At 40.0% G+C, this 25185-nt stretch overlaps 1 protein-coding gene across 1 annotated transcript in view; it reads left to right on the top strand.

Annotated features, from left to right (window-relative positions):
* LOC122815573 (protein mono-ADP-ribosyltransferase PARP12-like) overlaps positions 1-25185 on the top strand; it is a 1647737-nt gene that overhangs the window by 533462 nt on the left and 1089090 nt on the right. The window lies entirely within an intron of this gene.

Genomic DNA, 25185 nt, shown 5'->3' with positions numbered 1-25185 from the left:
GAAAGGAGCTAGTCAGGATTAGAACAAGGCCATAACCAGTGTGTCTTAAAATGTTGTCTGAGACTTTTTTGAATTGAGTTAGTGAGGATACTAGAGTAAGGTTGGCAGGAAGGGAGTTCCAAGTTTTGTTGACAGAGTTGGCAAACAGGGAGCCCCCAGCTGAGTTATTGGTTTTGAATGTTTGAACCAGCAGTCTGTTAGATGAGCGAAGTGGCCTGAGCAGGGGTGGCTCGTGGCATCGGACTGCCGGACTGCAGCCCCCTCACCCCTCAGCAAGAAAAAGTATTTTTTAGTTTAATTATTTTTTTTTTACTGTCTGACTTGACTTGACTTACTCCTCGTCTTTTTTTGTTTCTCTGCTGCCGACTGACTCGTCGAATATGCTCATGTGCACTTTGACCAGTTCGGGTTGTGGCGTTTTGCACTGAGTTATTGGTTTTAAATGTTTGAACCAGCAGTCTGTTAGATGAGCGAAGTGGCCTGAGCAGGGGTGGCTCGTGGCATCGGACTGCCGGACTGCAGCCCCCTCACCCCTCAGCAAGAAAAAGTATTTTTTAGTTTAATTATTTTTTTTTTACTGTCTGACTTGACTTGACTTACTCCTCGTCTTTTTTGTTTCTCTGCTGCCGACTGACTCGGCGAATACGCTCATGTGCACTTTGACCAGTTCGGGTTGCGGCGTTTTTTTTTTTTTTTCTTTCTGCTGCAGTCCGGAGAGGCAATTAAGGCATCAGTGTGATGCCCAGCAGTCTATGCAGTTGGGAACCGCATAGAATCGGAAGGGGTTCGGACTGCCACATCCGCAGGCACGTACATGACGTGCTTGAGCTAAATGGCTGCTGATTGGTTGTCGCTCTCTTCCTGGGCTTTATGTGCTGGGAAAAGAGCGAGAAGCAAACAGTTATAGCCATTTTCGGTTGTGGAACTTGTAGAGTGCACTGAGTGATTTCTAATTCTTGGCGGCCTAAAGTGGTATAACTTACGTAAATGTCTGGAGTTTTGGTAAGTCTAACTATTGTCCAGTTTACTTTTATTTATAAATGTCGACTCATTCCACATCTGTTAAAAATCCTATCACTATGGAAATTTTAGAATAAATTAAATGCCTCAAGACTATTTTCATAGTGCATTAGTTCCAGCTTATAAAGCTCAGATAGTGGTCATGTAGGCCTAAAACAATGGTTACTTACAAACAAAGCTTGTCCCTTTGCCTGCTTCCTCTAGAAATAACCAAGCCAATTTTATGTACAAGGGCAGAGCTTTATTTACAATTATAATATCAGTGGCAGATAAAATGCATTAAGCGCAATCAGCTCATAATGCTAATAATGGTACCCTTGGATTGAGAAACATTCTATTCATTGCAGTAGAAAAATAATTACGACAACTAGCCACACACAGAGTGTGTGCGATTCAGTGATGGGCTTGGCATGAGTACTGGAGGCCGAGCAGCATAGCTGCCTGCACTGTATGATTATTGATTTATAATGACGTGGTAATGAGCAAAATTATTAAAATGAGTGTGTGTGTATGTATGCAAATGAAGAAAAACAATACAGCACAGTGATTTAGAAATGTATAAAGTCCAGAACTTGAAGCACCACCACCGCTGAGTTTTCTTGTCTTACTGTTGGACCTCAGTGGTCTTTTTTGTTTTGCATATCCATTCATTTTATGGTCTGTACGATATTTAAGTATTTGCTGTGTGATGAGTACATTGTGCCTTTGGGTAGCAGGTTTACATACTGTTCTCATTGTGTTACATTTCTGCGTGGTACATTCTTGGGAGCTGCTGTGCTCTACACAGGTTGCTAGGTAAAAAGTACAGAGCCTTAAGCAATGATAACTTGTTGTACCTGAGAGAAGAATGAAATTTGGCTGCGTGCTTGAAATGTAGTTGAGCTTAGAATTCTGTGCCCTGCATGTGATGTTGTTTTAAATACAATTAAAGTTTTTTTGTTTGTTTGTTTCACAGGCAAAGATTTAAGTCAGCTGTTCTAAGTCAGCTGTTCTCAGCCAGAATATATTTATATCCTGATTAGATTCTGGGCATCTTTGACATCGGTAATATGGGAGGACTAACACTTTTTAACATATATAAGTGCTCTTCTCTTCTCTACTTTAATTTTTATTATTTTTTTAGGAAGTCACAATAACCAAGAAGAGAGTCAATCACATTGTATCTTACTCACCCAAAAGCATACACGCTGTTCAGCTGGCAATGAAACGCTAGGTATCTGTAAATCACTATGGAGTCTATACGAAACAAAGATAAAAAATCCTTGATATTCGATAAAACTTTTAATGAAAAGAAAACACAGTGAGCGCTTTCGCCAATAGGCTTCATCAGACTTATAACAATTAACAACTTTACAAGTATTTAAAAAGACTCACATAGAATCTGATTGGTTGCTTACATCAACGTTTGATCTGTGACATTATTTAAAGTGCTCAGTGCATACAAATACAAATTAAAAATGCATATAAAGTGTATAAAAAGATATACACTATTATCCACATAACTAAAACAAGAGTCATATTCCCATTTTCGTATTTTCAACAACACAGCAAATCAGAGAACTAGAAGGGATCTCACATAAAAACACTTGCGATCGGCAAAAATAAAGCTGACTGTCCAGAATATTAAACATTATTGTGCATATTAAGCATCTATAGAGCACTCTTATTACATTCAGTCCTGCCGCAGAATGGTAAAGAATATTTAAGACAATGGGACGGAACACTCTTAAAATGGAGGCAAAGTAAAATATCCTGCTTACGAATACTTCTGTCATAACTAAATATTTGCCTGGTCCCCTGGGAAGTACATGAACAAATGGAAAAGGGGGATGCTACAGTGACCTACCTAGAAATAACCCCTAAATGTAACACAGGTAAAATGTATTTAGTCATATAGATGAATTAGTAAAAGTGTGATATGTATCTGCATGAAACATATATCATAGTCACACTAGTAAAGATCATAAGAGGTGGTATGGGTCATGAAACAAGAATCCAAAACTAAAATTATTAGTCGTTATAATGTGGGACTACATCCATCCCATATAAGGGAACATCAATGTATACATGCATAACCAGAACTAATACCAAGTCAGTAAGGCAGAGATTAATAATATAATGTAATATAAACAAGGTGGAAGGTGTGTTCAACAGGATTTAAAAATCCTTCTACTCTTCAGAAATGGTTTGATCTGTACTTTATCGTTTAGTCCAGGTGGTACATCTGATCTAAATCTGATGATCCACCTGGTCTCACATTCCAGGGTCCTATTGATAATATCTCCCCCTCTAATGCCCTGTGTCAATTTCTGTAGAACCAAGAATGACATACAGGAATCTTCCCAATTTAAAGAGATTATTATGTAAGCCGAAATATACATCAACAATGGATGTGAATATTAGCAATAGTATAAATACTTTACCTTGTGGCTACATTAACACAGGGACAGAATTTATTCACCCGAAAACAACTCGGAAATACTTTTTTAACACTCATACTAACTGTGAGACTAGACATGTTGTTTATCTGGCGTTATGTCAGTCATGTTCTTCTTATTATATTGGGAAAACGAACCGCACATTAAGGGAACGAATCAGGGAACATAATTATCAAGTTAGAGTAGGCTCAGACATTAACGCGCTATCTAGACTTCACAAGGAGGCAGGGAGTGAACACATTTTTTCTTTCTATGTACTACAGAAATTGACACAGGGCATTAGAGGGGGAGATATTATCAATAGGACCCTGGAATGTGAGACCAGGTGGATCATCAGATTTAGATCAGATGTACCACCTGGACTAAACGATAAAGTACATTTTACCTGTGTTACATTTAGGGGTTATTTCTAGGTAGGTCACTGTAGCATCCCCCTTTTCCATTTGTTCATGTACTTCCCAGGAGACCAGGCAAATATTTAGTTATGTTATATAGTTAGTTAATAATAGTGTATATCTTTTTATACACTTTATATGCATTTTTAATTTGTATTTGTATGCACTGAGCACTTTAAATAATGTCACAGATCAAACGTTGATGTAAGCAACCAATCAGATTCTATGTGAGTCTTTTTAAATACTTGTAAAGTTGTTAATTGTTATAAGTCTGATGAAGCCTATTGGCGAAAGCGCTCACTGTGTTTCTTTTCATTAAAAGTTTTATCGAATATCAAGGATTTTTTATCTTTGTTTCGTATAGACTCCATAGTGATTTACAGATACCTAGCGTTTCATTGCCAGCTGAACAGCGTGTATGCTTTTGGTTTTTGACATTTATTATACTTTTTACACGCTAGTTCTAGTCTCCGTTGGGTTGCTTTTCTGCGTTGGAATTGTTATTTCCACTTGTTAACTTGTTGTAGAGAAGTGGTATTGTACTGTTGTGTACAGAGTGTATTATTCCTCACATCATGATTCTCATACAAAGCAACCTGAATTGTGTCAAGCAATATACTTTGTCTAGAAATAGAACATATTAAGAGACTTCATTTCATACTGCAGACAGGAAATTCCATGAACAAAAAAAGTTTAATTTGGCTTTGTCAGTTTGTGTGTTTGTGTATGTGTTGGTGGCAAAACGTTGACACTGAAACTTACAGCTTTCTTTGTCTGTGTTTTAAGTGAAGGCAGTAAGTGTATGTGGCTATAGAAGGGGACTTGTCTTCTAGAAGAAGTACTTTTATTGACTGTATTATCCTGGGTTGTTGTTGTTGTTGTGTCTTTCGGTTTTTCCCGGTTAGGGGTCGCCACAGCGGAACTCCGGTCCGCTAATGATTGGCAGAAGATTTTTACAGACCGAGTTGCCAGCCCTGACGTACAACCTTCAACGCCCCTTCACGCATGTCTTCACACAGAAGACACTTTAGCTGAGAATTGAACAGGACAATGTCTGGCTGTGAGTCGACAATGCTACCGCAGCACCACCACCGCAGTACAGGTCTTTTTTGCTCTCTTACTGGATTAACATAACAGGTTAACACACACCTGATTGTATCCTGGATATCACAGTGGTTAGAATTGCTATGACACAGTATCTGGAGTGCTAGTTTGGCCCTCATCTAGGGTGCTGTCATTGTGGAATGTACCACATCCTGTATGTTTATGTGTGGGTTTTTGCAGGATGCTCTGTTTTCTTTTCATAGCTCAGTGATGTGCTCTATTAAGTTACAAGTCCCTCAAATTGCCCATAGATATGCATGCAGCAAGCGTGTGTGTGTGTGTGTGTGTGTGTGTGTGTGTGTGTGTGTGTGTGTGTGTGTGTGTGTGTGTGTGTGGGCGCACATCTTGTGATGCATGGACACCTCTATTATCTTTCTAAGTTTATAAGAGGAATATTTAAAAAATGTCCTTATTTTTGGGCCTTTGTCCCACTTCTATGTATGGCTTTGTCCAGATTTCTTGCTCTGAAGTTGAGAGGTATGACAAATGTGTCAGGGCTATCACAGTCAGCCAGAGACATTTCAAATTGTGACATACTTGTTGCACCCCACTCCCCCATGTAGTGACTCTGGATGTGTCCAAGCAAGGCAAGGAATAGTTATGCAGTATAAATGTGCAGAGTATCCCCCCATCCAAGGAAGACACAAGTACTACAGTGGCTTTTCATCTGTTCTTTATTTTGCAGAATGGTCTGGTTTGTCATATTTTTGTACTGTTGATTTATGCTTATTACTCAAAGTGCCTGTTGCTCTGCGTTTAAGTAGCAATGCTTTAATGACCATCAGGTAAGCTTGTCTGAGATTGTAAGATGCAAGTAAGCTTTAATAAGCATACTGTTAAAGAATTGCCAACATTGAAAGCCTTTCTGTTGTTGCCATGCAGAGAATACTTAACTGGATAATGTATAAGCCTTGGGTATTGAAATGCATATGACAGTGTTTATAATAAAGGACAGGATTACATTATTTTAAGAAGCTCATTACACTCATTGGAGACGTCCAGTCATCTCTGCAGGCTTTACCCGTAAACTAAACAGAATGCCAATCGTGTGGTCCATAGCCTGTACAGTGATCCTTTAAGCAATGTATCTTGAGCTTGCTTCTTGTTTGCTTTTCATTTTTTACTTTGATCATGTTTTCCCCATGAAACAAGAAGATATTTGTCAGGCAGCAGGTCTTTTTTTGGATAAGAAACATTATTACAAGTGGGGGCATCACAGAGATTTCTACTTTCAGTGTGTTACTTGGTAGTTGGTACTTTAATAAAGCTGAATATAAATTATAATTAGAACTACAGTGCAAAGAGAAGTGGTTTGAGTTGAGTGCTGCTTGTTTTTCTTATACTTGATTTTGACTGGCATTCCAGTAATGTATTTAAAAAGTAATTTATTTTTTCATGCCTCACAACCTTTTTGTTTCCATCTAGATATTAAGTAAGCTGTCATGCAGCCAATGCATTGAAATATTTTTATTCTTCTACACTTCATTTTTGTCATGATTGGACTCTCATAATGACAGTTTTGCACCCAGGGTAGCATATTAAAGTTAGTTTTTGTGGATTTGAGCATAGCTCCTCCCCTTTCTAGTTGGCTGCACCCCTTCCCATTGACCCCACCCATTCAGCTGTCTCTTGCAGCCCCCCTTTGATTTTAAGTCACCAGCCGCCACTGGGCCTGAGGTTACTGTAGGGGCTAACGATGTTTTTAAGTGCAGGTGTATTTTCAGGTTGATTGAGTACTTTATATGCCACTATAAGCTGGTTGTATTGAAGTAGGCTAGGTAAATCAAGCCACCCTAGAAGATTTAGGTTATGGCAGTGGTGTGTCCTAAATGCCATGCCTGTGGCAAATCTAGCAGTGTAGTTATAACAGCTAGAGAGCTTGCTAAGGTCAGAGTTGTTCAGATTGGCGAATAAAGGGGAGGCATTGAGAAGGGTAGAGAGTAGATGGGAATGGGCAATAGCAGTTTTAGCAAGTGGAGTAAGAAAAAGTTTAATCTTTTAATGGGGGCCAAGTTTTTTATTAATGGTTTTGATAGTTTGGTTGACATGCATTTTAAATTTAAGGTTATCTACTGTAACACTTAAGAGTTTAGTTTGGACTTCTGGGGAGATAATGGTAAAGAAAACAGATGAGGACTTACGAGTGGGGGAAAAAAGTAGCAGCTTTGTTTTGTTAGGGTTTAAGATCAGATAATGATTAGAGAGCCAATTTTCAAGTGTTAAACATATTCTGGGACAAGGTCATTAGTTTTGTCTGGAAGGTGGCTGAGCAGATTAAAGTGGAGTCATCTGCATATTGAATGCAGGTGTTGGGGGGGGGGGTGACACACCAGCAGAATCAAGTTAGGCATTTTCAGAATTTTTGACTTGGCAAACCCAAAAGGTTCGCCATCACTGCCCTAGCAGGTGGAATCAGCAGGGGGAAGAGGTATATCATTTTTAAGCCTGATATGACTTACTTCATAGTGCCCCTTCGTTGTGCCATTTGGCCCATTGTCACTCCCATGAGGGACAAGAACCAGACCCATTAATTGCCCAACCAGGATAAGAACCCTACAGCCCTTCCTTTCTCTAGCTAGGGGAAGAGAGCTGTCAGCCCATTCTTTCCATTCAGAGGCAAGAGTCAAGGCAAAGGAGTGGACTAGCTCACACAGTCATGTGAGGACCTCCTTTTGGACTAATCCCTCCCTGCAGTAGCCACTTACGTATGCCATACTGTTTGTCTAAAAGGGGTGATGTGCCATTCCATACTGTGCCTCTTGCCTAATGAAGCTCATAGCCACAATTATCCATTTTCCAGGAGTTTGCCAGATGTTGCCAACAGTTCATCTGGTCTAGGCATCTCCTTCCCCTGAGGTGAATGAGCTAGTGTTGGTCACTCACCTCCATGCCCCATATCAGAACTTATAGTGACCCAAACTAGTAATCAAACTTGGGTCATCTGGGGCACTGTCTGTGCTTTATCACGCTGCAGCATAAGGCTGAGGGGGTAGTAATGTTTGTAACATTGAATGCTGGGAGAGTTAAGAATTGGTGAAGAGGGGAAGTGATTTTCAGAAGACTAAAAATAGCAGAGGCACTTGTGGTAATATTTAAGGAACTCGATTGTGGAGAGGGCAAGGCAAGGAATTTGAGGAAATGGGAAGGAAAAGACAGTCATCATTCTGTAGAAGAAGGGGTTGCAGTTTATTGAAGTAGAGGTGAGGAGAGTAATATAAGTGCTAAAGGTGACAAAGAAGGCAGGATTTGTAACTTGTTCTTTTTATGGTCAGAATTCAGATGAGCAGGGATTTTCAAGGACTTTTTGATGCACTGAGGGACATTAGGGGACTGATGTATGTAGGGTAGGAAGTGGAGAGGATTTCAATGTGGTGCAGGATGCAGAGCTTGACAGACTATATGGGGCGACGAGATCTCTTTTGCTGGGTCAGAGTGTTCTTCATCACGGTATAGAGGGTGAGGGAATGGCAGATGTCTGAAGGGACTGCTGAAGAGATATGAGCAAATAACACTTTGTGGTTAGGAATAAGAAGCCAGCAAGCAGGTTAGATAGATTGGTAGTGGACCAGAAGAATGATGAGTGAAAAGGATAAACATTGGAAAAAGATGTCTGTTACTCTACAACCATGTAATCTAATGGGGAGAGGTATTGAGTAAAGAAAACTGAGGAGATGGAGTTAGAATTACTGTAAGGGTCAAAGGTTGATCATTTGGTCAGGATAAGGTGCATGCTGAGAAAGGTTTTGTATGATAACAGCATGGCGTGGAGCAGATCCTCACAGGTGGGATGTTGCATAATAAAGGCATTTTGTAATGAGATAGGATAATGGGTGAAATAGGAAGGTATTACAGGAGAATAAAGAAGGGATGTCACAGAGACTGTTAAGGAAGAAATGGGAGACATTTGAGAGATCTGCAGTGTGGAAGCTGGTGCAGGGTGAGGCACCCCCTCACATGAACAAGATGGCAGTGAAATTAGGAAGTTAATGCATGCACAGGCAGAGGTGGAACTTGATGATGAGCATTTAGGTGAATGAAGGGATACTGATCCCAAGTTTCTGGCCTGGTGTATAAATGAACTGGAAGGAAGGCTGGATCAGAGGGCTTAAACTGATTATGGGGAAGTTCATGGCAACTAGAGGAGGGATCCCTGAATCATTTTTGTATTGCATTGTATTGGTCTCCTGTGAATACAGCAGGAGATAGAAAATAAACTATGGGATGGGAAGAAGCAGATGGTTCATGGGCAGGGAACAGATAAATGACTAGGTAAAGAAGAGGTTGTACCCAAAACTCTGAAAAAAATAAAAACAGGTGGGTGTGTGAAGTGGATGACTTTCTTTTTGAGTTGCACAATCTGATAGGTACTGATACTGTGGAAGGTTATAGCCTTATTGAACCAAATAAAGAAAGGTGTCTGTCCTCCCTCCACACATATATGGCAAGAAACTACTCTGAGTGGATGAGAGAGGAAAGAACCAGCAAAATTAAGAGATTATTTTGCTTACAAACTCCATGTCCAAGATCTTTCAGAACTTGTAAGAGTAAATGAGGTGGACTTTACAAAGATTTTTGGGGAACCACTGGTGAATGTTAAACATTTTGAGGAGTGGGCTAGGGTGACTGGTAAATGAAGAGATTAGGAGTGTGGTCTTTGACATTAAAAAGGCATTTGTCTAGTAAGATTTAATTTTAGCGTTGTCCTGGAAGTAAGAATAGGTCAGTGTTTTCTTGCAGGGGTAAAATCTATGAATGAGGAGGCAATGCTAATGGTAGCAGCATGACAGATTATATCTTAAGATGTTTTGGTAAACTGAGGAACCCATTAAGGATGTCTTCTGTCCCCTTTACTGTTTATTTTGGTGACAGAAGTATTAACAGTGGTGATGAGAATGGTTAAGAGAAAAAATATTTACCTTACCATAGAGTAATCAGTATATATGTTTTTGTTTCTTTTGCTTATTACTTCTCTCTGGGCTGAGACCGAAATTGGTCTTTTATGAGCAGTGTTCTACCCTGGTTATCTAAATCAAACAAATATAGGGTGCCATCCTTAACTGGTGCATACACTTAGCTTAAAGACTATTACTACCCTATTTCTGTATATAGCAGGCAAAGGGAGAACTAAGATTCAGGTAGTGAGTCATTTTGTGTGATGGAAAGATGCCTGTGTGTATGTAAAGAGATTACATGCTGCAGGGGTGATGCAATATCAAACTCTAGGTGGTGTGAAGTCCAGGTAAATGTGGAAGGAAAGTAAGGAGATAAGATGTGAAGCCACAGAAGAGCATTTATTTAGATGATCTGGAAGGATATGAACTTCATGATTTTGAATAAGACTTTTAAGACAGTGAAGAGAATATTGGAAGAAATGAAAAATCATGCAGCTGATTGAGAGAGTAAGGGTCCTATAATGGAAGCATAAGGGGAGCTGATATCAAAAGAAGGCAGTAAATGTAAAATATAACTGCTAAAGAGAAAAAGAGGTTTGAGTTTACACTGATTTAGCACAGATTTGATGTGCTGACAGGGAAATGCTTGAAGCCTGAGAACTTGGTTTGGAATTATGAAATGATAGTTTAAATTGTGATGTGGGTGGAAAAAAGAAAGAACATAACTCTAAAGAATTTCCTTAGGTGTAGTGTAGAGTGCAGAGTGGTGTAGAATTTTGTGTGCTGCCAGGGACATTACTGGAAGATGAAAGTATAAAGTCATGGTTAGGAAAATGCAGGAAGTAGAACAGAAGGGAAGGGGATAAATGTGGCGATTTATGTCAGTGAATGACAGGTAAGAGCTGCCTTTCACAGGGGGGAAATGAAAATAAAGAAAACATAGATACTCAAGTCTTTTCTTTGGTCCTCAATTGAAATGAAATTGAACACAAATTTCCTGTGTTGCATCCTACTGCTAATAGCAGTACACATCCCTATAGTCTTGACAACTCATTTTTGTCGAGTGTTAATTTAGAGATTTTAGGGGTCTTGACAGATGAAGGCTTAAAGTTTGATGAAGAAGTTAGTCTTATTAAGAAAGTGCTGTAGTTTGATTAGCAATGTTTTATCTTGTTTTTCTAGTAGAGAAGATAAGGCATTGATTTCATTTTTCAAAGCTTCTGTAAGACTCATTTTGGAAGTTTGTGAATCCTTTTGCATATTAATTTCTTCACAGATTATGAAATTGGAATGTATACAATACACTTGCACTAGACAGATTATTGGGATGAGGCATTTTATATATAGAGGAATGATTTAAATAGCTTTCATTGTTTTCTTTTGGCTAGAAATTACTGCATGTTGATTTGATACTGATTTAGGAATGTTTGAGAAATGAAGAATTGGTATCTATTAAAGGAATTACGTTTTTGCAATATAACTTCAGGACAGGAAGTCAAAATATTTATATTATATTACCATGCCATGGTTGAAGTCTGCCATTTTAGTCTGTTTCTGTTTTTTCACATCAGGTCTGCAAAGCTTTGGAACATGCTACCATCTGACATTAGAAGTATGTGCAATTTGGTGAGCTTTAAAAAATGTATTGGCTCTTGGCCAAGCTACTGGGTCTTTGAACCTGATTTACATTTTGGCAAACTCTTACATAACCACTAGTGGGCTTTGTATCCCCTGACACTGAACACTAAACGAGTATTAGGAGAGGAAGGCTTGGATCAAAGAATGTCTGGGTCATGAGTAGGAAGCTTAAGATTGGTACCATGTATGAATTATATGTGAGTTTTTTGTTATCAGTGGTGTATGACATTAGTATAGCTTCACAAACTGGGATATAGATCTGAGGATGAAGGCTACAAATATGGTAAATAATGGGTTATGTACATATATAGTAGGAGTGTGAGGAAGTAAGAGGTGGATTTAGTGGGGTGCTTAGGGAAGAGTATGGTTCTGGAAATATGGGAGATTTATCTGACAGTACTGGACAAGATAGCAAAGATGAGAGGAACAAGAGAAGCAAAGTGCTGTTGGAGTGAGTGAATGAAAATGTTCACAGCATTAATCTGGAAGGCATGTATTCCACTAGTGCCAGGAGAAATACCATGCAGTAGTTTCAAAGGGTCATGCAAGAAATAGGGAAGAAAACTTGGCAGGATCCTGGAAGGCATGACAGTTGTACTCAGTCTCAGCCTCAGCCTTTTCTATAAAGCAGATCCTACCGCTAAATCTACTGGACTTCTTTAAATAAGTCACTAATGCTTTGGATGAGGGCATATCAGTTCACACTACCTACCTGGACCTGTCCGTTGCCTTTGATATCATCCTACATTTTTGGTATTATTAGCAAGCTAATGAAAATAAATGTAAACATTTGTGTTACCCATTGGATATGAGGGTATGTACCTCTCAAGACATCTACAACAACTGAAAAGGCCGCAAAAATACCTCACAAAGAGGATTACTGGCCTCAAACAGATGCCTTACGCAGGCCGTCTCAAAAAACTCCAGCTTTACTCCATTGCATATCGCCTACTCAGAGGCGATCTCTGCCTAACATACAAAGCTATGTCAAACCCAGAGCTGTTGGACATGCTCCACTTAAAGAAATCCCAATCCCTCCGAGCTACACGCTCTAGGTACCTAAACCTTGTCACCACAATAAACAGAACATGCTGGAGGGATAGATTCCTGTCCCAGAGACTTCCCATACTCTGGAACAGACTACCTATCTCAAATAAAGCTCCTCATTAGCACTCTTCAAGAAAAATCTTGATGACTGGATGGGTAATAGGAAATTCACCCCGGGGATCACTTCTGTGGTTCTGCTTGACAGGGGCACAGGAAAATAACTTTCTTGGGTGGCGAAAGCCAGGGTACATTTTTAACTAGGCTTGCATAGACCCTAGGGCCAATAGCCTAGTACCTACCTATGAACCTATGATAGCAAAATTGTTTACTGTCAGAACCCTAACAGTGTTAGAGGGATGCTGCCATTGAAAAGGGTTGTTACCAGTGGTGTCCCTCAGGGATCAGTCCTCGGGTCACTTCTCTTCAATATTTATTTCTTTGATGTCAAGTCAAATATCAAGAGCTTGTGAATGATCAAGTTCACAGATCGCTAACAATTTGCAGCTATTATAAATTTCCCAACTGACTTCTAGATGCTCCCAGAAGGCCTAACACAAAAAAGTGATGCCTGGCCCATGTCCTTAAGCCAAATGCTAAGAAATGCAGTATTGTGCCCTTTAACAAACATAGGCACCCATGTACCTACCACACAGATGACAGTCCTTTAAAATCAACACATTTACTGGGGACCTGGGCACTTTCATTGACAATAAACTTATTCTTTGATCACCAGCTATCCACTCTTATTAAGAAATTCTTTTATCTAGCCATAATGTTTACCAGGGGTATATCTTCCAGGTCAAAGTAAGTTAATATCCCTCCTGTGCTTCTCCCTCATAAGGTCCATAATAGAGTATATAATACCACTTTTGGCATGTACTTCTCTAAACATGCGAGACTACTCACAATACTGTAGCAATTCCTCGCTAAGAGAAACAAGGACATGTCTTCCTTGTGCTACAAAAAACACCTTAAATTACTTTCTGTCTTCTCAGTTTCCTACAAACTCTTGAGGGGGGGGGGGGTCACTGCCTTACCTACAGAGCCTTGAAGGATCCAGTCATATGTGACCACTTGTACATCTACAAAACAAACAACAAAACACTACTAGCCCAAGGGAACTAAACTTCCACCGCAGCATAAATAAAAGCTGCTGGTGAGATAGATCTCTCAGTCTCAAAGAATCCCTCTTTTATGGAATAAACTTCATTTAGATGTAAGAGAACATAGCTCCCTGACCCTGTCTAAGTGCAGCGTGGACAAAAGGCTGGGAAGCTATAAATTCATTCATGGTCTAGCTTCTCAAACCCTCTTTGAAAGTTGACAAAATTAGGTATTAGTTATTCATGTTGCAGAATACTGACAAAATAAGATCTTGTGGATAGGCTACAAATGGCCTACCTGATCAAGAGACTGTTATGACGTTATGAATCTATGGTATTTAGAAGCATGGCAGTTGTAGCTAGGGGGCCAGGACAGTAAGAGTACAGGAAGTGTGGTGTCAGACAATTGGCGATAGGATAAGTAAGGGAAGTAGCAGAGAACAGAGGGCACAGGAAGTTCCAAATGGAGGTTAATGATTTCCTTTACAGTGTCCTGATTTTACCTCTTTGCTGTGGACTGCCAGTAGGTGTAGGGCTATAAAACCTGGAACTGCTATTACCTAGTATTAGATTAGGTATCATTTAAATGTACACAAATACAGTATTCTCTTTGCATAAGTCTAGAAATGCAGCCATATTAAAGCAGGCTTCACAGTTTGCATACAGTTTCAGTAAATGCACTTTCAATCAGTGAAAATAGTCCAGTCAAAAATACTTATAAGAACATTTGAGTACAAAAGCATTTTGTTTGTGTGGTACAAGGCTTGGGGACCAAGGTTAAATAGGCATGCAGAACTTAACAGGGTTTTGGTATTAGGAAATACTTCAGATGCAATTAATTGTGTTAGTTTGTTTGGACTGATATACAGAAAGTCATGGCAGTGCAGTCCTCAGAAGGCAGTACAGACACTTGGGTATGAGTGCAGAAGTCAGGTCAAATATCCAGCATTTCAGAATGTTAATTATACTATTCAGGAGGAAAAGAATTTGAAGAATACGACTGGAGAGAGCTGTTTCAGTTTATCAGCACTGTTACTGGAAACAGTATTTGGATATGAATACAGAATGTATACTGACTGTTTCAGTTTATTAGCACTGTTATTGGAAACAGTACTCAGATATTATGGACATCTACCTCTACTGTACATAATAGATTTCTTAACTGTACTAAAGTGTTTATAGACTTTATTGTAAAAAGTACAAGAAGACATAAAGGAGGGACTGGCACCTGTTCAGCACATTTTTGGGTAATTAACAGATAGACATTAATTCCAGCCTCATTCCAGTTTCTTCCAGTCATTTCAACTCATTCCAGTATCGTACAGTCATATCAATTCCTTCATGTAGTAATGTAATGACTTGAGTTTATATGGCAGCACCCAGAATAAAGACAGTCAGGAAGATAAGAGCTGAGCAGGGACTGAGGGATAAAAATAAGGCCACCTAAAGCGAGGTTTCAGTTCTTGCATGAAGGAATAGGTAAGACATTGGGACAAATATTACACTGGATGGGTTTCAGTAAACCACAGAAAAACACAAAATGGATACAGTGGGAATAGGAGGAAGGGTAGCTATACAGGTGTTTATGGACATGTTTGTATGTAGACACACAGAAACACATACACGTGTATGTGTGTAGGTGTATATAATATATACACACACACATATATATATATTCATATGTGTGTGTGGCAAAATTAATAAAAACATTGACCACAACAGTGCATGCTGTGAGACATATCTGTGCAAACAAATAAAGCATTTGTTTTTGCAGGGGCCAAACCCCCCTGCCCCACCCATATGGGTACCATCGCTAAGAATATATACCAACTCCAAGATTTCATAGTCCACAGGAAAGGGCAAATCCCCCAACCTAAATATGTTGATTTTTCACCACTGTTGATAACGTTCTTGCTGGCTAAATTAAGTCGGCAGAAAAAAATGCCGATATTAATACTATTTGATCAAATTAAGGGGAACCCTATAACTATGTGCATATGTTTGTGTATGCATGTATATATATATATATATATATATATATATATATATATATATATATATATATATATATATAGATATTATATATGGATAGAGAGAGAGAGAGAGAGAGATGTGTGTGTGTGTGGGTGTGTGTGCGTGTGTGTGTGTATCTTTGTAGTGTAAAATGTCAAGTGGTATTTGGTCGACCTAGGATTAATTGACTAAAGCTTGTTTAAATTCCATTCAGATGACAACTAAATGCTGCAAGAAAGTTATATATCCCCTCCCCCTCAAAACAGGGCTGATTGTGGAGCCCATTCCAGTAATTTGATATTTTTGTAATTCACTGGAACTGGCTTGATATTGATCACTGAGTATGTGCTGTTCATCATTTTTGGAATACAATAATGTGTGGGAGTCATCACTTATTTTAACTGTCAGTATAGTCAACAGCTATTTTGTTGACACAATTTGGTTAACAAAACCAGTGATTGACAGATATGTGATATTGCGACATTACTGGGTTGGCATGCATATAAATATATTACCTACTATTGGTTGATTATAGGTAAAATCAGACTCTGTATTTGTCTGCACACTTTGGTTGAGTGGTGTGTGATAATGGAAAGTTTCTGGGTTGGGGAACATGCCCTTTCCCTGGAGGTTCTGTGATCTTGGAGTTGAGCATTTCAGTGTTAGTGTGATGATGTTAGCCATCTTGATGCAACGTTAATTTGACAAATGCCACTAGATTAAAATATATCTATAATATATATATATATATATATATATATATATATATATATATATATATATATATATATACATGTGTGTGGGTCCCTATCAAATGATAGAAAGCTCATTTGATAGAAACTCATTTCACTGACACCATAAGATGGAAAGCTCGAAACATTGAAAACTCATTTGACTGAAACTCGAAACACTGAAAATGCTATATGCCCTTTTCCCCATGGTAGTGCGATCCTGGAGTTAGTATATAGAGTTAGGGGGGTGTGGAGGCGTAGCCCCTCCACATAGTTTATGTAAATATTGTTTTCTCCGAACAGTTATTTGTTGTAGTTATAAGTATCCATGTGTAGGGTTTAAAATGTATGAAGCATGTGGGGGCTACACCCCCTACACCCCCCCATTGTGGTGGGCTGTGCCCCCCCCACACCCCCTAACTATATATACTAACTCCAGGATCGCACTACCGTGGGGAAAAAGGCATATAGCATTTTCAGTATTTTGAGTTTCAGTCAAATGAGTTTTCAGTGGTTTGAGCTTTCTATGTTTTGGTTTCAGCCAAATGATTTTCCATCAGATGAGTTTTCTATCATTTGATAGGGACCCATATATGTATATATGTGTACATATATATATATATATATATATATATATATATATATATATATGTATGTATACAGACACACACACACACACACACACACACACACACATATATATATATATATATATATATATATATATATGTACACAAACACACACAGATACACTCATACACATTTTAGTGGACTAGGTGGTTTGTGACAAACCGGTCTGTCATTGGAGCAAGCTTTATGACTTAAAAATTATGTTTAATGACAAGTTCAGAAAACAAATGCCATTTGTATCAAACAAATCAGTCTGCTGTCTATCATAAATAAGTTCATTATTCAAAATGGCCCTTTTTTTTTTCAGTACAGCAAGCTTTTAAGTGATCTTTCTAAATAGCACTCAGGCTCTTCAGAAAGCTGCCTATGTTTGATTTTTTTTTTAGTAAAATTACTACAGCTGTGGATTCTGCAGTCCTTTGATGTTCATTAATATGTGGTACATGCACATTCCAACTCTCGTAAACCTTCTCAATGTTTGTCGGAACAGAAAATACGTTACGGCCAGCACAGCCAAGGCCAGTTTAAAACCACTTTTAAAAAAACAAGAAAACAGAACAGATAAGTGCTATCAGACTTTCAGCCCTTAATCAGATCTACTACTCTAAGACAAAGACAAGGCATAAAAAAGAAACTATTACAAGCATTAACAATCCAGCCAATCAGGAACTTAAAACAAAAGTACATAACAGAGCAATTAATGAAGCTATTTGTGCGCTATCAATGCCAACTTTAAAGGGACAACCCTATTCAAGCCAGGTAGTCTGTCAGCTTGTAACTTCACTATCCATCTCATCTTGGCCATCTCTGTGCTACGCACAATGTCATCTCCCCTTTTGCCCTTACGTACTAGTTGTATAGACAAGAATTTAAATCAATGTCCTAGGCAATCCATGATGTGCTTAGCAAAAGCGTTAGTTGAATTTTTCAACCTAATATCACTAAGATGCTTCAGTATTCTATCTTTAAATAGCATGTTAGTCATGCCTACATAAAAATGAGAGCAAGTAGCAAGATACAGTAAGCTCTGAGTTTTACAATCAACTCTCAGTTTAAATTTGCAAACAGAGACAGTCTGTAGGTGACAAAAAGTGTCAGTTGTAGAGAGGTAATCACATGCTTTGTAGGACCAATAAGGAAAAGTTCCAAACTTATCAAACCTGGGAACAGAATCAGACCTATCAATAGGAGAACTGTAGCATAGCTGCCTTTTCAGAGATTTAGCATTCCAGAAGCTAAAGCTAGGTTTGTTGCCAACAGTCCCTTTAATGTGGTCATCCACTTGTAGGACAGACCAGTTCTTAATAGTAACATCACAGATCTTATGCATATTACTAGAATAGGTAAGGGTAATTTGTGCCATACTGTCAGTACGTCTCACATGTGTACAGGCCCCCTGAGATCCCTGTTCAACTTCTCTCAAAAAATACAGAGCCCCATCTGTTGAATGAAGGAGAGACCCCTCATCCATCTGCTTACACACCTCATTAAAGGAGTAACCCCTGGCAACAAAAGCTTTCGATAGATCATAGGCTGCATTACTGAACTTAACTCCATCAGTATAGGTTCATAGGTTCATACTAGGCTATCTGCTCTAGGGCATTTATAAGCCTAGCCAGAGTGTGTGTGGCTTTCACCACCCCTTAGGTTGAGAATACTATACCCATTAGTTTGCTGTGCCTCTGTCCAGCAGTGACACAGAGATGATTCCCAGGGTAAACCTACGATCTCCCATCCACTCGTCAAGATTTCTCTTGAACAGAGTCAGTGAGGGGCTCTGCCTCACATGGACTGGGATTCTGTTCCATAGTGTAGGGAGTCTCTGGGTGATGAATCTGTCCCTCCAGCACATCCTATTTATATCCGTGTTGAGGTTTAAGTCTCTTGCTCTCGTGGCTCTGGTGGATTTGGACTTTTTGAGGTGGAGCATGTCCATTAATTCTGGGTTGGACATGGCCTTGTATGTCAGGCACAGATCACCTCTGAGCAGACGGTATGCGACTGAATAGAGCTGGAGTTTCTTCAGTCGGGCATCGTATGACATATGTTTGAGCCCCTTTATCGTTTTGGTGAGGAACTTTTGGGGTCTTTCCAACTGCTGCAGGTGTCGGGTAAGGTACATTCCAAATGGGGCGTTGTACTCAATCATTGGTCTGATAAGTGAAGAGTACAGGGGTACAATGACCTCTCCTGATCTGGATGTGAATCCCTTCATGATCAGGTGGGCAATGTAGAAGGTCTTCCTAACCACTTTGGCAATGTGAGTGTCAAAAGAGAGGTTACTGTCAACTTGGGTCCCCAGGTCCCTGATAACTTCTTCCGTGTTTAATGGATTACCACCTATGTGGTAATTAGGGGTTACCTTGTTTTTCCCAAAGGGTATGACTATACATTTTTTGGCATTTAGCTTAAGGCCATGGCTCTGGCACCAGTTATCCATTTCTATGAGACCTCTCTGGAGGATGTCTGTATCTGATGGAGTGTCAATTATGGTGCCCAGTTTGCAGTCATCTGCAAATTTTGTCAGCCACAATCCCCCTATGTTTGCCTGCACTTCAGAAAAATAAATGCCGAACAAGAGGGGGCCCAGGACTGAGCCCTGTGGGACACCACTCGTGACCGGCTTAGAGTCTGACATGGCACCAGCAACTCTAACCCTGTGTGTCCTGTCCTTGAGCCAGTTTGCAACCCATCTTGTGACATATGGGTTTACATCTAAGCTGGTGAGCTTTTCTATGATGTCCGAGTGGGGTATTGTGTCGAACGCTTTTGCTAGGTCAAGGTAGGCTGTGTGAACTGCCTTACCCTCATCAATGGCCTTAGTGACTGTTTCAAAAAAGTCGACCAAGTTCAAGAGGCAGGATCTGCCCTTGACAAAGCCAAATTGGGTAGGATCCAGTGTCTGTAGGTCCCCAATGTCTTTATTTATGAGTTCCATTATGATCCTCTCCATAGCTTTGCAGACAAGGCTCGTCAAGCTTATGGGGTGGTAATTTCCAGGGTCCGTAGAAGCACCGCCTTTGTGGAGTGGGACCACAGTTGCCATACACCATTCTTTGGGTACGTATCCTGTAGTAAGGCTAAGATTAAACAGCAGCCTTATGTGTGGGTTTAGTTCCTCATTGAGTTCGTGTAGCACACAGCCAGGGACACCGTCCGGTCCCATTGATGCTGTGTTTTTTGCTTTAGAGAGAGCAGCTCTCACCTGGGCTTCTGAGATGTTTGGGAGGCTAGACTCTGGTGGGATAGATATTTCTCCTTTGGGAGAAATTTGCACTGAACCTGTCTGCCAGTATGTTCGCAATGTCTGTGGGTTCAGTGATTTTTTATCATTTTGGACTAATTCTGAGCATATCTGGGAGTTTCCACCCAGGTTTCTAACATAGCTAAAGAAGGCCTTATGATTGTCTTTTGTGTCATTAGCGATTTTTCTCTCAAAGTTGGCCTTGGATGATTTTATGAGTGATCGTAGTTTTTGCTAGTATTGATCAGAGATGCCTTCCCTTTTAGGGATTTTGCTCTGTCATGTAGTAGCTTTCTCCTCTTGTTGTAGAGTTTGTTTATGGCTGGGGTCCACCAGACCGGGCACCTGCCTTTGGTGGAAAGGGTCTTGATTTTATTAGGGATTGCTTGATCCATACATTCCTGGAGGTGCTCGTAGAAGGCATTTGTAAGGGTTTCAGCAGCGTGGGTTGTGGTTTCCACTGGCTCGGGGCCTTGAAGGATACCACTCCAGTCTTAAGAAGTGTGAAGTTTGCTTTTGAGAAGTTCTTCACTGTGGTCTTTTTGCTGGGGTGGGGCGGGATGTGGATCTCCAATGAGATTAATTTATGGTCTGATCTCACCAATGAGGGATATACTTCTGGTGTGGAGCATTTTGTCCCCATGTTTGTGATGATCAGGTCTAGTATATTTTCTTCTCTTGTGGGAATGGTGACTAGTTGTTCCATAGCATTTGAGTTTATGAACTCCAGGAACCTTTGGGCTAGGGTGTTGGGGCTTGAATAATGTTCCCAGTCTATGTTTGGGTAGTTGAAGTCACCCAATATGATGGTGTTTGGAGAGACATTCATACTCTCCAGTGTCTTCAGGAAGGCTGTGTGGGTTTCCCAAGTTTGAGAAGGTAGTCTGTAGCATGCTACAAACTGTAGGGCAGTTTTACCTATGGTTAATTGCACCTGGATGGTCTCCGATGCTTCGTGCATTGCCACTAACCTGGAGGTGTGGGTATCCTTTATGAATATGGATACTCCCCCTCCTTTTGTGGTTCGGTCCGGAGTTTGGGGCCGGAATGCATGATATGAGGTATAACCTGATAGTGCTGGGGTGCTCTCAGGAGCCTTGAACCAGGTTTCAGTCACAGCACAGACATCGATGTTCTCCATACTGAGGAGGGCTTCGAGGGCGTGCATCTTGAGGTTTAGACTTCTGGCATTGAGCAGTATTACCCTTAGTTTTTCTCCATTTTTGTTTTCTAGGGCGGTAGGTTTATCATTTGAGCCTTGCATAAAAAAGGCACTATGGGGGTGGCAAGAGCCTTTGCCAATATCCGGAAGCCCAGGGGTGACAGGTGCAAGCCGTCCCTTGAAGCAGCGTGGCTTGTCAAGCATGTCATCCCAGGCAGACAGACATTGGATCCCCTTAGAATGACACCAGTAATTAAGCCAATTATTAAAGCTGATCATTTTGTCTCTGTATTGTGGCATCATTCTTGGTGAGGGTAGGATACTGCTCAGGGTCAGGGTCATACCGGCCTGGGCTACATAATCTGAGAGCTCCTCTATGTCTCTTTTCATGTAGTCCAGGGAGGTACGTCTCAGGTCGTTCACACCGGCATGGACAATGACTGAGTCATACTTGTACTTGCTGTGGAGTGACCTGAGTGCTTGTGTTATGTGGCGGATTATAGTGCCTGACAGGCAGCTTACTGTGATCTTTTCCTTGTTCAGTCTGGTGAGTGGGACGTCACTGTGTCTGACTATGAAGTCACCTATAACAAGTGTGTCTGGCATTGTGTTTGGCCTTAAGGGCTGTGACTGTTTAGCACACTGACTTTGAGAACTATGTGTTGCATGTCTTATGTCTTGAGGTGGCAGTTGCTTGGGTGTCTGCTTTGGAGGCCTTTGTAGTTTTGGTAGATTTTTGATCAGTGCCTCCGAGTATGTCTTTGTGTGTTTATGTGTTTGTTTTGCAGTTGTGATAGTTCTATGTGAAACTGGGTTTGTGGTGTGCGTGGTTTCCTTCTCCTCCTGTCTGGTCTTGCCAGTCCTGAGTTGAGAGAGCTCAGCCTCCAGTTTGGCTATATAGTTGCATCTTTCACATGTATTTGTGTTTTGTGGGAAAAGGAGTGGGTTGTCTGTGTACATGAGGCAATTGTAACATTGCCTCAAGATGCCCAGATTCACCAGCTGAACAGGAGAGGATGCTAGCAACTGACCCTTCGACATGCTAGAAAAAGTGAAAACGTTTGCTGTGTAACTGAGTCAGAAGGGACCTATAGGGAAATGGGTACTCAAGGGGATTCTAGGCTAATGTAGTACTTTGTTTAGTATATAAGTACTTTACCTATATAAAAATGCTTTAGGAGCAAGTGCTGAGCTTTTGAGATAGAGAATAGACTGTTTAGATTGCAAGTAGAGAAGTTCTAAGGGAAAAATTGAAGAGCAGACTTTACGGAGCCAGAAATAGTTTAACCTTGTTTAACCGGCGCTGCCCGATGGTGCTCTATGGGCAACTCCGCACTAAATCATGCAAAAGCCCGCTAAAGCGGGCTTTATAGCAGGGGGTTGAAAAGAGCTAGGAATTGACCCAAAATGGCCAATAGACTACAAGTTTCTGGCTGGAACCACTGCTCTAGGGACAAATAGGCTGCTCAGTGCTCCCCACTCCCACTGGTGAACAAAGAAGCTTCCCTTTATCCAAATAAGGATATGGAATAGCACAGGAGCCAAGCCAAAGCCCAGAGATCAGCAAACTCTGAAGACTGGACTATTCTAGTTCAGTAAGGCGGAAAAACAAGATTTTTTTTTTTTTTTTTTTGCAGAAAACAGAGGAAAAACAGACAGTAAATGCTATAAATGCTTTTAAACGGCTAGCGCACTTGAGTGTGTTAGCCTACAAGTAAAATTAAGCAACAAATAACTTTTTTAAAAGTGCAAAACAGTTAATCAACACAAAAACAGTTTAACTAGAATGCAGATGCTGTATTAACAGGCGAAAATGCAGTCGCTAAGCAGTAAGTAATCAAAAAGCCAGAAAAAAATACTTAAATCAGGAAAAAGTCACTCTTTTGCTCTCTGCTGCTTGTAGAACTCTGCAGGACACCACGAGGAGCTGTGCTGAGTTGAATACAAGCGAAAAAGCGCTCTAAAGCTGGCTTTATTACAGGGGGCTGAAAAGAGCTAGGAACTGACCCAAAATGGCCAATAGACTACAAGTTTCTGGCTGGAACCACTCCTCTAGAGACAAATAGGCCGCTCAGTGCTCCCCACTCCCACTGGTGAACAAAGACGCTTCCTTTTATCCAAATAAGGATATGGAATAGCACATGAACCAAGACAAAGCCCAGAGATCAGCAAACTCTGAAGACTGGACTATTCTAGTTCAGTAAGGCGGGAAAACAAGATTTTTTTTTTTTTTTTGGTGATGACTAGCTGGGAGGAGGAATATGTTTTACAAGAAAATGTTTGTATGGAGTCTAGAAGGCCATAAGAGCTGACTCGTTATAACTGCATGGTAAATATGTGCTGCGTGCATGCTGGAACAATATAAGAGCACATTCCACCAGCACTCCTTTCTGTATAACTCAGTGTTAATACCACTGTTTCCATTTGAAATCAAACGAACATCCAAAAAGTCAGTCATATCTTTGAATGTACATAAGTAAATTTAAGAAACTTGGTGGAAGAATTCAAATAACAGACAAAGTCATTTAGCTCATCAGTGGTGCCTTCCCACAAAAATAGGACTTTGTCAACAAAATGTCTATAATAGACAATGCGTTGTGAAAAAACATTTTCTTGTAAAACATATTCCTCCTCCCAGCTAGTCATCACCAAATTGGCATAGCTGTTCACACACAGGGGGTTCCCATAGCTACCCCCTACTTTCTGTAGGAAAAAAATAATTCCCAAACATAAACATGTTATTATTGAGTATGAGACCCAGCAAAAGAGAAATAAGCTTCATACGCTGGTATGACCAGCCACTCTTGCTCATGAAATAAGATCTAACCATCTCAACTTTGTGAACACCTGGAGCTACTTCAACAACTGGTTTAATGGCTTTCTCCAATAAAATAGAGATGGGCTCTATGACCCACTCATGTCCAGATATTATAGTATGACCAGCCACTCTTGCTCATGAAATAAGATCTAATCATCTCAACTCACAAATCATTGAGTATGGCTATAAAGACAGTACAGACATACAAAGTTACCATAACATATCCAACAACATTCCCTCTATCATTAACACATTGTGAGAGGGTACATAGAAAATGTTTAGTGTCTTTGTGAACACCTGGAGCTACTTCAACAACTGGTTTAATGGCTTTCTCCAATAAAATAGAGATGGGCTCTATGACCCACTCATGTCCAGATATTATAGCTCACATGTTTGACCACCTGACTGTTTCAGCATTTGAATGACACCCATACATACACAGTGTTTAATATTTAGGGGTTTTTTGGTTGGTTGGGGAAGACCTGTTAGTGAGGAGAATTGAGTTATATCACTATGTTATTGCCTTTGGTACTGGCTTAAAAATAATAAACATTCTTTAGAAAAATACAAAAAAAACATTTGAAGGAAACTGTCATAAGAGATGGAATTATATTCAGCTGCTTGTATATTAACATTATTTTTTACTATTGAATAAAAACAGATTAATCAGTCCGTGACTTATGTTTTTTACTTATATTCTTTACCTTTGTGTTGGTGAAAATTATGTTATGAGCTTCCATAATGAAACTTGCATATACTCATACCTTATGGCTGACTCCATGAAAATACTTCTACTCAAGGAACAGAAACAACCCAGAAAATACTGCTCCTGTTGCTAAACATGCTAATTTGTGATTGGAACTCCAACCCTTCTTAATCTATCTTAACCCCAACACTTTTATAGGCCAACACCTTACTCGCATGTACACTTCCTAATAACCTAATAATCA

The sequence above is a fragment of the Protopterus annectens genome, chromosome 11.part0, assembly GCF_019279795.1.
Source record: "Protopterus annectens isolate FY-2018-M chromosome 11.part0, PAN1.0, whole genome shotgun sequence".
Lineage (NCBI taxonomy): Eukaryota > Metazoa > Chordata > Ceratodontiformes > Protopteridae > Protopterus > Protopterus annectens.
Note: the sequence above shows the minus strand (reverse complement) of the source record. Positions and strands in the feature narration are given on the sequence as shown.